General features: G+C 44.7%; 1 protein-coding gene across 1 annotated transcript in view; it reads right to left on the bottom strand.

Annotated features, from left to right (window-relative positions):
• The window catches only part of Deptor (DEP domain containing MTOR interacting protein), a 137,570-nt gene that overhangs the window by 1,089 nt on the left and 123,004 nt on the right, over window positions 1–13,477 (bottom strand). The window lies entirely within an intron of this gene.

Below are 13,477 nucleotides of genomic sequence, written 5' to 3'. Positions count from 1 at the left end.
AGAGAGAGAGAGAGAGAGAGAGAGAGAGAGAGAGAGAGAGAGAGAGAAACAGAGAGGAAGAGACAGAGCTAGAAGAGAACGTAAAAGAAGGGGGAAGCCCAGGTTTTAAAGGGCCTGCCATTCAAGCATGAGAGCCAGGGTTTGGATGCCCGGGAACTCATGTATGTTGGTTTGGATAAGAATGGCCCCATAGGTTCATATATTTAAATGCTTTGTCACCAGGGAAGGGCATTATTTAGTAGGATTCGAAGAAGTCAGAGGTGCAGCCTTGTTAGAGGAAGTGAATCACTTGGGTTGGGGGGAGGGGTAGGGGGTGGTGGTGAGGGTGGTCCTGAGGTTTCAAAAAGCCCAAGCAAGGCCCAGGGCCATTCTCTCTCTTGGCCTGTGAACCAGGATGGAGCTCTCAGCTGCTGCTCCAGGACCTTGCTCTTTGTCATGAAGATAACGGACTGACTATGACCCTGAAACTGTAAGCAGGCTCGCAGTTAAATGTTTTCTTCCATAAGAGTCATGGTGTCTCTTTGAAGCAATAGAATAGTGACTAGGACATCACATAAATGCCAGGTGTGTGTGGCAGCTCACCCATAAGCCCATACTTAGAAGGCAGAGACAAGGATTCCTGAAACAAGCTGGCTAGCCAGATGAGCCAGTTCAGTGAGTTCTAGGTTGTCTCAAGGAGTAGGGTGAAGGTCCACTGAAGTAGACTCCTGATGTCAACCTTGGGTCTTCACAGGCACATGTACATATACATACAAATACACAGGCACACACACACACACATACAAATACATGAGAGGGGGGAGAGGGAGGGGAAGAAGAGGGGAGATGATGGGGGGGAGAGGGGGGTGCAAGAGCCAGTGAGTGGAAGGAAGAGAAAGAAATGAGCGAGCTATGAAGGCAATGCAGATCCTTTGGTTGGGATGATTGATCCAGTGATGTTTTGTCTGTTGGTCTCACCATCACAAGCCTGTGTTTGCCTGGATAGCTGCCATGTACGCCTGTGTGAAATACTAAAACCGGTGGGAACCCTCCATTTCCTTTCTTATTGATTTCTGGCAAAGTAATATCAATATAAACTTAATTTAAAATTAATATCAAGTCCAAGTCCAAAAATATCTACCTATTGCTGCTGCATACCCAAATTGGAAAACATCAGAATCACAGCTTTAGTTCTCATTGAGAGGGAGAGGGAGAGGGAGAGGGAGAGGGAGAGGGAGAGGGAGAGAGAAAGAATTTGTAATCCTAAAATAGGGATTTGTTCTATGTTCTTTTGTTGATAACCTCAAATAGCTTACTTCTCCTCTATATCATGTGCTTCAGGATATATAAAATCCCTCATTTGGTAGAGCAGTTCCCTAGGTCTCATTCTCAGAACCTTCTAGGCTCAGCGTGTGGTACTGTACACATGTAATATCAGCACCTGGACAGTCAGAAGTCTAGCATTCAGGAGGCAGAGGCAGGTGCATCTCTGCGTTCAAAACCAGCCTGGCTTAAAGACTACGTTCCAAGACAGTCAGAGCTACAGAGAAATCATGTCTCAAAAAGCAAAACAAAACAAAACAAAAAAAAAACAAAAACCAAACCAAACACAGATTATTTCCTTCATTTTTCCTTCATGGCTACGTGAAAAACTTAATAGAGAATAGAGTGTGGTACGTGGAGTCCTATTTCTTCAGGAAACACCTGCTGCTGCCAAGAGCCCTCCTACATTTCCAATCTTTAACCTTGGTTACTGGGTATCTTACCCAGACACACAATCACCATTTCTCCATTCCTATCCTCAAAGGTGGTCATTAAGGGTTCAGGGCATTGTCTAATATGTAATCAGCAGTATTCGACCCTGGTCAAGGTCATAGTGATAATCGAGGTCACGCTACTGGATCACAACCCAACTGGAACAGATCCACTAGAGCTTGGAGCCGTGAGCATGGCAGCTACCAGTGCTTCGGGATATAACACTAGTGGGGGCATTTTAGCACTGACTTCATTAGGCCATTCTCTTTGCTTTTCTTCTGCCAAAGAATGAATGGAATGCCACTCTCTCCCACCCACAGTGCTGGACTTCAGATCTGTGTTCTTTCCTCCAAAGGACTGCCTTTGTGTTGTTACATGGGAAGGCAGGAATTGCCAGCTAACCCTTCACAGGCTCTCAGGGAGTATTGTGTCTCTGACATGACGTGTCTCTGTTCATATTAGTCTTTCAGTCTTCACCTCAATTATGCCTTGGCTGTCTCACATTGTTTGTCTTTACTGACCAACACTTGACAGTGTTAGAACTTCACGTAGAAGTCTAGATAGATTCAGGCTTCTCTGGAACAGTGTGGACATCTCATTCTTTAACTGAAGTGTTAGGTCCGTTCAAATGCCCATAAGGTGGTGGTGCAATCCCACAATCTGAGCTACTAGGAGATGGTGGAGGAAGGTTTGAGAGTTCAAGTCCTGACAGGACTATATAGTAAGAACCAGCCTCAAAAATCCAAAAAGCAGTGGATGTGGATTCTGATGGATAACAAGAGGAAGCTCAGCATTCCACTACATAGTAGGTGTATAACCAGCCAGGACTGCATGAGACTGTATCTCACCAAACCTACAAAACGACACCAAAAAATTCAAAAACATATAATGTTGATGATAAGGCCCTTACAATTATATAACAAGACTTTTATTCAAGTAAGCCTGATTATAAAATAAGGATAGTATTTTAGGTAGGGTTTCTATTGCTGTGACAAAACAGATGACCAAAAACAAGTTGGGGAGAAAAGGGTTTATTCAGTTTACACTTCTACATCAGAGTCCATAACTGGAGGAAGCCTGGAATAGGAACTTCAAACAAGACTAGAATCTGGAGGCAGGAGCTGATACAGAGGCAGTGAAGGGGTGCTGCTTACTGGCTTGCTCCTCATGGCTCACTCAGCCTGCTTTCTCACAGAACCCAGGACCACCAGCGCAGGGATGGTACCACCCGCCCCAGGCTTGGCCCTCCCCATCAATCACTTATTAAGAAAATGTCCTATAGACTGCCTGCAGCCTGATCTTATCAAAGCATCTTCTCAAAGTTCTCTCCTTTTAGGTGACTCTAGTTTGTGAGTCAAGTAGACACACAAATAGCCAGCACACTTGGCAACACATACCTGTAATCTAGCACACTAGAGGTTGAGACAGGAAGATGGAAAGTCTGAGGCTATCCTGGGCTATGAAGGAAGACCTTATCTCCAGGAAAAGGAAGGGGGGAGGAAGCTAACCATACTGTCTACAACGATTACTGTACCTTCTCTAATAGTTGAACTCAGGACCAGCCAGGTATATAGGGCAAATCTGAGGTCATACAGTGAGACACTATCTCAAACTTAAAACCTAAACAACAAAGTGTGTATGTGTGTGTGTGTGTGTGTGTGTGTGTGTGTGTGTGTGTGTGTGTGTGCTTGGGGGGGGGTTGCTTTTTTTGCCCCATTTTCCTTCTACTTATAATTATCCCAATTACATGCTTTCAGAAATCGGGTTAGGAGCTGGAGAAACAGCTCACTGTGGTAAAAGTGCTCGTTTGTTTGCGGCAAACGAATGGACATCTGAGTTGAAAGGCCCAGCACCCAGGTGTGTAGGGGATGGGGTGGTTCTGACACTTTGATGGGGAATCTGCATGTGAACACTGAAGGTCCTGCTCCCCAGTTGGTTCTTGATAGATCACTAAAGATGCTAGCAGCCAATGGCTAGGCAGAATAGGCGGGACTTCGAGGTTCCGGTAGGCAGGCTAGCAGATGCAGGAGGAGAAAAGATCTTGCCATGTTTCAGAGGGAGAGGTGCCATCTGAGATCTCAGGTGGAGTGGCCATTGGACATTTCCCAACCGGGATAGCAAGGAGGAGACTAGAAATGCAACTAAGCAGAGGGCAGATTTAGGGTGCTGAGCTAGGATTAAAGGTAACTGAGCAACTAAGTTGAGGGCAGAATTAGTGGTGTTGGGCTGGGGATGAAGTTAAGGGCACATTAGCTGTGAGAGGCTTAGAAGTATCCTGCCATCGAGCCAAAAGCATATTAAAAATAAGTTTGTATGTATGTGTGTGTGTGTGTGTGTGTGTGTGTGTGTGTGTATGTTTCATCCACAGATCCAAGGTGGCTCCTGGGTGGGGCTGGTAGTGTGAGGTCTGCCCAGAGCTTAAGTTGGGGAAATAGAAACTATATGCTACACAGGTAAAAGGTGGGTATAGTCTCACATGCCTATAACTCCTCTGTGTGTGTGTGTGGGGGGGGAGACAGGAGAATGGGAGAGGGACAGAGAGAGAGAGAGAGAGAGAGAGAGAGAGAGAGAGAGAGAGAGAGAGAGAGAAATCCATTGATCCATTGAGCTTCAGGTTCCCTGAAAGACTGTTTCAAGGGGTAGAGTGGAAAATGATACAGCAAGACTTATAGTATTTTCTTCTGATGTCTGCATACATGTATGTCAATTCTATGTGTAGCGAGCATGCACGCGTGCACACACACACAGGAAAAGAATAATTCTCCCATTCTTCCACTTCTTAACAAAGTAATCATTTCTCACCAATAACATAAACTGACATGATATTTCAAATCGTTTCCCAGAATAAAGAAAAAAAAAATGCCTTCAGAACCTTACTCATGCTTGTATCTACGGTGGTATTTTTAGAGTCCGGCTGTTGGAAAGACGTCACCTCTCCCTAAGTGGCCTCAATAACTGTGGTTCAAGCAGTTTCTGCATCCTGTTGTTTAAATGTTCCCAATGATCTAGCCCCACAGGCCCCACCATGTACCTGTGAGGTAGCTCATGGAGGTGGGCATTTCAGTTAGCACCTTTGGTACCCCATGGTTTCTTTGCAAATCAACACACATTACAAGTAACCGTGGGAAGCACATAGCCTGGAGGGAAATTGGTTCTCTTTGCTAAAAAGCACACCCTCATAAACACACAGGATGCATGACTGGTGCTGGCTGGACAGGTCACTTTAGGAATATAATTTCTCCCCACTGGGCTGGAGGCTTAGCCGTCCACCTCCTGGAAGTGACTGATGAAGTAGTCATGCTTTCCTTTCATTTGTATGTATGTTTAACAGACATGCCTGTTTGCAAAGATTATCATGCAGCTGACTCATTCCCTTGGGTGTGTGTGTGTGTGTGTGTGTGTGTGTGTGTGTGTGTGTGTGTATTTGCACGTGTATAGAAGTCAGAAGTTGATGTCACATATGTTCCTCAATCGCTCTCTCCCTGACTGCTTCTGACACAGGAACTCTCAGTGAATCTGGAGCTCAATGACTCAGTAGATTGGCTGGTTGGCTGGGTAGCTGGTCAAGGAGTCTAGCTCCACCTCTCTCTCTCTCTCTCTCTTTTTTGGTTTTTCGAGACAGGGTTTCTCTGTGTAGCCCTGGCTGTCCTGGAACTCACTCTGTAGACCAGGCTGGCCTCTAACTCAGAAATCCGCCTGCCTCTGCCTCCCGAGTGCTGGGATTAAAGGCGTGCGCCACCACGCCCAGCCCGCTCCACTTCTCTAGAGCTGGGATTGCAGGCACATTACTACACCTGGCTTCTGCATGGGGATTCTAACTTGAGCGTTTTAATCCTATCTCCCTGTCCCCTCTGTTCTTATTTGGAGACAGGGTCTCGTGGAGCCCAGGGTTTGAATTCACTGTAGAGCTGAGGCTGTCCTTGAACTGCTGGTCCTTGTCCCTTCACTTGGGATTGAATCCAGAGCTTCATGCATGCCAGGCAAGTACAGTGCCCAACGAGCTTAACCTCCGTTCTAAGGAAAGAAATCGACCTCATCACCCACAGGGACACAGTGCTCTGACCTCCAAACGAGGGGACAGGATCGCATGCTTATTAATGATGGCTGGGAACAAAACCTTCCTGTGACACATGAAGCGGAGATTAGGAAGTAGCTCTGAGAAAACAGGCTTAGGAGATAAATCTCATGCAACAACACGGGTGGTTAAGAGTTAACAGGACGAAGGAGGTAGCACCTAGTACATTTCAGGGTGTGACCAAGTTGCGCTGAACACCCAGGCAGAACTCCAGCCGTCCTTCTGATGGAAAGCCAAGTTAAGTAAATCATCCTGTCTCTTCATTCCTCTCTCTTCACCAGGCCTGGCAGACGTGCCAGACAGATGGAATGTCCCTGGGACTGTGCGGCTGTGCACATGCTCACACATGGTGGGAGCCTACCACAGTCACTCGGGCTGTTTCAGCAAAAGCAGGGGTGGGGAGGTGGGTGTGTGTTGGGGGGGTGAGACCGAGGAGAAACACAACACCCCGGTGCACCAGTTCAGAGCCCTGAAATCCGCAGTCTCAGACCAGGTCACACTGAATGTACAACCCAGGAGGGCTGCATTCAAACAAATGGCCTCCTGACTGATCAAGAGAAAGGCAGGCAGACAGGGATGGGAAAGAGTCTGAGGCTGGAGAGACGGCTCGGCTCGGCTGTGAAGATTACTGACCTGATTACTTGTCAAGAGAATCTGGGTTCAGTTCCTAGGACCCACGTGGGAGTTCACAACCATCCCTAAGTCCAGTCCCAGAGGACATGATGCTCTCTGCTGGCCTCCTCGGATATTATATGTATATGGTGCACAGCCATACAGGCAGCAAATCACCCACATACATAAAATAAAAATAAAATCTCGGGAAAGGGAGTAAAGTGGGGGAAGCCTGATTCAGTGACACGGAGAGCAGGGCCAAGGGACCACGTAAGTGCGGCAGTAGGAAAATGCGTAAGTCGGATGCTTTGAACTCTTGTAGACATCACCCAGACCACGTGCCCCTTAATGCCCCGGACTGGGAAGATAGCTTGCTTTGCAACCGTGAGGACCAGACACGCAGTGGCACTTGCAGTCTCTGAGGAAGTGGAGACAGAAGGGTGCCTGGGATATACTTGTCCGTCATCTATCTTAGCCTAACTGGTTAGTTCCAGTCTATTGAAAGACCGTCCCAAACTGAGGTGGAGAACGCTCCTGAGGATGGCACCGGAGGCTGTCCTCTGGCTTCCACACGCACATGTAGACATAAGCATGTGAATCCATATCAGCCCATATGTGTGAGCAAGGACACACCTCTGTGTGTGTGTGTGTGTGTGTGTGTGTGTGTGTGTGTGTGTGTGTGTGCAAGCACGCATGTGCCTGTGAGTGTACACATATAAACTTAGACAGACACATTTTAAAAAGAGATAAAGTGTCCGGGCATCCTGACACATCAGTAATTCCATTTGAGAGGCTGAGGCAGGAGAAGTGCTGTGAGTTTAAGGCCAGTCTGGGCCACAACAGAAAGGCCCTGTCCCCCAAAACCAACCAACCCAACCACCCCAAATCCTCAAAACCAAAAGCAAAAAATGTGGAAACTTTTCCTAGAAACCTTTGCCAGGAATCTTGCCTGTTGCCTTTTGAATATGTCTCAGACCAGAAAGTGCATGAATTAAGGAGACCGGTTGCAGAAGGGCTAGCTCTGCATCCTGTTAACATGGCTTAGGTATCCGTGCTCATCACTTTGCATTAAGAGAAAAGCACAAGCCGGGGGCGGTGGTGGCGGTAGTGCACGCCTTTAATCCCAGTACTAGGGAGGCAGAGGCAGGCGAATTTCTGAGTTGGAGGCCAGCCTGGTCTACAGAGTGAGTTCCAGGACAGCCAAGGCTATACAGAGAAATCCAGTCTCAAAGAAACAAACGAACACCCCCCCCCCCAAAAAAAAAAAAAAAAAAAAAAAAAAAAAAAAAAAAAAAAAATCACACCCCAAATATAAAAGGATCACTTTCAAANGAGTTCCAGGACAGCCAAGGCTATACAGAGAAATCCAGTCTCAAAGAGCTATACAGAGAAACCTTGTCTCAAAAAAAAAAAAAAAAAAAAAAAAAAAAAAAACAAGAGAAAATCACACCCCAAATATAAAAGGATCACTTTCAAAGTGCAGTGTATTCATGAGGAACTTTGGGAACTTTTGAAAACTGTAATCTCACATGTTATGTAAGGCCTACCAAACCAGACTCCATGTGAGAGAGCCAGGGATCTGAATTCTCAGTGACACTAGGATGCAATAATAAGGTGAAGATTAAGAGACAGTAGATGACTTAATAATGCTAGTTGAGACAGGCTTTCAAACAGAATTCAAAGAGCCCCACTGAATCTTTGCAGAATCTGCCCCTCTTGCCCAAGCCATCAATACAACTTTCAATCAATTTTAATCAATTATTAAACAGGATGTAGAATATTCCTGGTCCAGTCTGAAGGTCAGGCATAGGAGGCTTGTGGAACCCACAAAGGAAAGGATGGGTCTGGTAGAATCCAGTCCACAGAACTTGGGATTCTCAAAGTTAAGACAACTTCCTGAATATTCTCTATCGAGGTGAGGAACTCAGTCTTCTATTGGTGAGGGTCTCCTGGGAGTTTCTGACTGAGGCCCAGCTCCCAGGCCCCAGACAAGCTTGTTTACTCTACGGATGGAGAAAGTTGCTTGAAACTTCCGATGGTTGACCCAGTGGGTAAAGGCTCTTGCTCCTTCTGATGACTACGGTTTGATACTGGGTATCCACATGAAAGAAAGAAACAACTCCCAAAAGTTGTCCTCATTAACACACGGGCACTAGCATGTAAGTATGGGTGTGACCACACTCACATATACTAAATGAAAAAGCAAAGAAATGAAAAATAGATCTTCCGACATTTTCATGTAAATACGTGATAGAGATCAGGAAATACACTCGATACACTCATTGACCTAAACAAGGTCCCGCAAGGTCCATCTTCCTCCCTAACCCCTTTTTTTTTCCCATAAGAATCTTTTATACAACTATCTGTTTTGTTTTAAAAAAAAAAAATTCATTTATTAACCCAGTACTTATTTTCCCTGATTATCGTAAGAATGCAAAATTTATATAGCAGAAAATTTTAAAGATCAATCCTCCCCTCCCCCCCCCCCACACACATACACAGGGTTTCTCTGTATAGCCCTGGCTGTCCTGGAACTCATTTTGTAGAGCAGGCTGGCCTTGAACTCAGAAATCCGCCTACCTCTGCCTCCCCAGCGCAGGGATTAAAGGCATGCGCCACCACCACCTGGCTGGTAATCAATTATTAAACAGGATGTAGAATATTAAGGTTACTCATCAGGCAACTAATTATACAATAACTTTATTTTCATAAATATTTCCACGCATTTCTTCATTTATAATGGGCCAGCTGCAGTGTGTTGGTGACATCATCTGACGTTCAAGAATGAGTTCTAGGGCTGGCTCAGCAGGTAAGAGCACCCGACTGCTCTTCCGAAGGTCCTGAGTTCAAATCCCAGCAACCACATGATGGTTCACAACCATCCGTAACGAGATCTGGCGCCCTCTTCTGGAGTGTCTGAAGACAGCTGCAGTGTACTTACATATAATAAATAAATAAATCTTTAAAAAAAAATGAGTTCTACTCTCTTTATTGCCTGTTCCTTATCCAACATGATGACATATCAGTTCTGGAAGTTGTGATGTGGTGGTAGGATGGTGCATAGTATAGATACATAGTAATCGCATGAACCACTGATTATGGACACAAACTAAGAGACTGTTAGATTTTAAGAGCTAAGTTCATAGTACAGTTTGGTCTCTTTCTTTCTTGCTCTTGCCTTCCTGCCCCCACTCTCTCCCAATTCCCTTCCCCCCCTCTCTCCACGTGCTCATGGCCAGCATCAACTCCTCTATTCCTCTATCCTTCTACTTTCTCTCTGCCTTTCTCTGCCTCTACTACCCTCTTAACTCCCCTCCCATGCCCTGAATAAACTCTATTCTATACTAAAAAAAAAAAAAAGTTATCTTTGAAGTCACTTGAGACTTAAATCTGCTAAATACAAAAACAGTATGCTTACATAACCATCAACCTTACTTGTCTTGGATTTCCCATGCAATGGCCTTTTACAACCTATGCTACTGTATAGCTTTAATAATCCTAAATTATGTACTCTTTGTGGGCCCCTGACCCAGGAAGAGAAATTCATGAGTGTTGCTATGACAATAATATGCTTAAATCAGCAAACAGGTCGAAAGTAACCTTATAAAACCTGCTATAAATGCCGATGACAGCATATTTGTGTATTACTTGAAGACGATATTTTTACAGTTATGTTTGCTTTTATGAGTGCCTCTGCATCATGTTAAGTCAGTAAAGGTTTATTCCCTATACAACTTTGTCGAAGACGGCTATAAAGTATCCCTTATTCTTTCTTTCCCCATGTAATGATTTCTGTGCTGTTCAATAGAAAACAAAGTCTTAGATCATGACAAGACAGACATCAGCAGGCATAAGATATACTAAAAAGACTCAAAACACATCAGAGATGATAAGCTACAGATAGGTGATCCAGGGAGAAGTGGAGAATTCAAACTTGGACTCGCAAATGTTTAAAATAACCCAAGAGGAAATCTGTGATTTTATTCTTTAATGTGACACAGATGCATTTTGGTCCCTAGCTTGAGGAATGTGTCATGCATTTAATCTGCATAGGTGATGGACTTTTTGTTTGTCTCTACATGTTGATTAAAAGAAAAGTTTTACGTTTATTTATTTTTGTGTCTGTGGGCACGTGCGGGGCACTGCACATGTGTGGAGGTCAGAGGTCTCTTTTTTGCCACCATGTGGGCCCTGGAGATTGAATTTAGACCATCAGGCTTTGGCAAGCACCTTTATCCACCGAGCCATCATGCTGAGCTTGTCCCTAGCTTTGTGACACAGTGTCTAATGTAACCCAAGCTGGGTTAGAACTTGCTACTTAGCGAATGACCTTCAAACTCCTAATTCTTCTACTTTCAAGTGCCGAGATTCCACCGTCCGCATTCAGCTCTAGTTGGAAATCATGTGGTAAGAAAGTAAAAAGATTACAAATAGTAATGGGCGGTGACAACCTGGGGTTTTCTGGGTGTAGTAAAGATCTCTAGTGACTAGTATTAATAACTTGATACCTAGGAGGCAGACCTCTGGACATTGGGACTATATGGATTAAGATTAGCCTCTGAGAGTGTCCTTGTGGGATTATCTTGCTTAGGTTTATTGAAGTAGGAAGACCCGTCCACCAGGGGTGGCACCATTCCCTAGGAGGGGGGGGCTTTGAACTTTGTACACAGATGCGTTAATTCACTGCTTTCTTTGTCTTGACTGTGGATATAAATGTGACTAGCTAACTTAGACTCATACTGCCTTGACTTCCTGGAAATGGTGGACTGTGAACCATGAGCTACAACAAATCCTTTCTCCCTTGCTTTTGAAAGGGTATTTTATCATAACAACAGAAAAGGAACCAGGACGGCATCCTCACGTATCCTTTGATGAGCATTCCCAGGGAGGAGAACCTGGCAGCTGTCTACTGCTCCAGAATCCCTTTCTTTTTCTTTTGCAATATGTTGTCGCATTCCAGATGAATAAGTTATGGATCAGAGAATGAGGCCATCACTGAGGCTACTTGGGACCGTCTCTGAACACGAATCATGCAGATGGGTCAAAGGGTGCTGGGGGGGGGTGAACCTCAGTTGTGTAAGTGATTGTTTAGCATATAAAAAGCCAAGGGTTGTATGCCCAGCCCGGCACAAACTGGACACACCTCTAATCCCAACACTCGTGAAGAGGATCGGAATGTCAAAGGCCAGCCTGGGCTACCTAAGACCCAATCTTTACATATAAAACAAAACAAAGCTGAAAATAAAACAGAGCCCCACACTTGCTTCAGACTAAGACTAAAGCATTGTCTAGCACTTAGGGAGTGCACGTGGGCCAGTATGTCATCTGGGTTAGTCTGTCTTTGGTATACCTGTCATACACGTCACAGACCCGTATGGAGCTAGTAGTGACTGGGAACCCTCCAGACCTCCATCACTACAGCATATATGACCTCTGGTGGTGTGGCTAAACTATTTTTTTTCCAAATGGAGACATCGAAGACCAGAAAAGTAGAACCATTTCCACAGATCTGAAGGACTCCAGGATAAGATGGATGATCATAACTCTGAAGCCAGATAGATCTAGACTAGTTGGCTTCTGGCTCCTGCCAATTAGTTACACAACAGTGACTCAATTCTTTCAGCCTCAACAACAAAATACAGCTAATACCCAGCTGCTCGGTTATGACAGAAATTAGAAGACATAATACATACCAGGCAATTCTCATGGCCCAACACAATGACAACAAAACAAAACCAAAAAACAACAAAAAAACCAATCCCCACCTCTTCTCCCTCTGCCCCTACAGAATATACCACATACAGGGCTACATCCTATGCTCTTTCTTCAGAACAGCTCCTACGCCTTCCGTGTTGGCTTCCAGAGCTAAGCCACAGAACTGCTGGCCAAGACCAAACTGTCTTTATGCAAGAAAGTGATAAATTTGTAGGCTAATCCTAGAAAACAGACTTCGTTATGGATTTTCAAAAAGGCTTCCAGGAAAGTCTTCCAGACAGCCCATTTCAATTTGGCCTTGTTATTTATGTCTTTTTTTTCAAAGTTACTGAAATTAGTCATGTTGGGTACACAGCCACGGGTCTATGAGACCTTTGTGTGTGTGTGTGTGTGTGTGTGTGTGTGTGTGTGTGGTAGGTGTTCATACAGCCCAGGCTGGTCTCAAACTTTCTTCTACGTAGTCAACTATGATCTTGAACTTCTTTTTTTTTTTTTTTTTAAAGATTTTTTAATTTTATGTATATGAGTACACTGAAGCTGTACAGATGGTTGTGAGCTATCATGTGGTTGCTGGGAATTGAACCCAAGACCTCTGCTTGCTCCAGCCCCTGCTCCCTTCAGCCCCCAAATTTATTTANTATTATATGTAAGTACACTGTAGCTGTACTCAGACACACCAGAAGAGGGCGTCAGGTCTGGTTGTGAGCCACCATGTGGTTGCTGGGATTTGAACTCAGGACCTTCGGAAGAACAGTCAGTGCTCTTAACCACTGAGCCATCTCTCCAGCCCCGATCTTGAACTTCTAATCCTCCTGTTCCTACCTCTCAAGTATCTCAAGTAAGGGTAATGCGGGCACATGCCACTGTGCCAGACTGGCTGGGATCAAACCCAGAGCTTCATGCAAACTAAGCAAGCACTCTACCACTTGAGCTAGGAAAAAGAAAATTTTTTTTTTTTTCTTTTTGAAACAGGGTCTCAGGCTGGAGAGATGGCTCAGCGGTTAAGAACACTGACTGCTCTTCTAGAGGTCCCAGCAACCATGGTGGTTCACAACCATCCCCATCCTTAATGAGATCTGATGCCCTCTTCTGGTGTGTCTGAAGACAGCTATAGTGTACTTACATATAAGAAAGGAAGGAAGGAAGGAAGGAAGGAAGGGAGGAAGGAAGGAAAGAAGGAAGGAAGGAAGAGAAAGAAAGAAAGAGAAAGAAAGAAAGAAAGAAAGAAAGAGAAAGAAAGAAAGAAAGAGAAAGAAAGAAAGAAAGAAAGAAAGAAAGAAAGAAAGAAAGAAAGAAAGAAAGAAAGAAAGAAAGAGAGGGATGAAGGGAGGGAGGGAGGGA

The sequence above is a fragment of the Mus pahari genome, chromosome 17 (assembly GCF_900095145.1).
Source record: "Mus pahari chromosome 17, PAHARI_EIJ_v1.1, whole genome shotgun sequence".
Taxonomy (NCBI): domain Eukaryota; kingdom Metazoa; phylum Chordata; class Mammalia; order Rodentia; family Muridae; genus Mus; species Mus pahari.
This window is presented reverse-complemented; position numbering and strand designations above follow the sequence as displayed.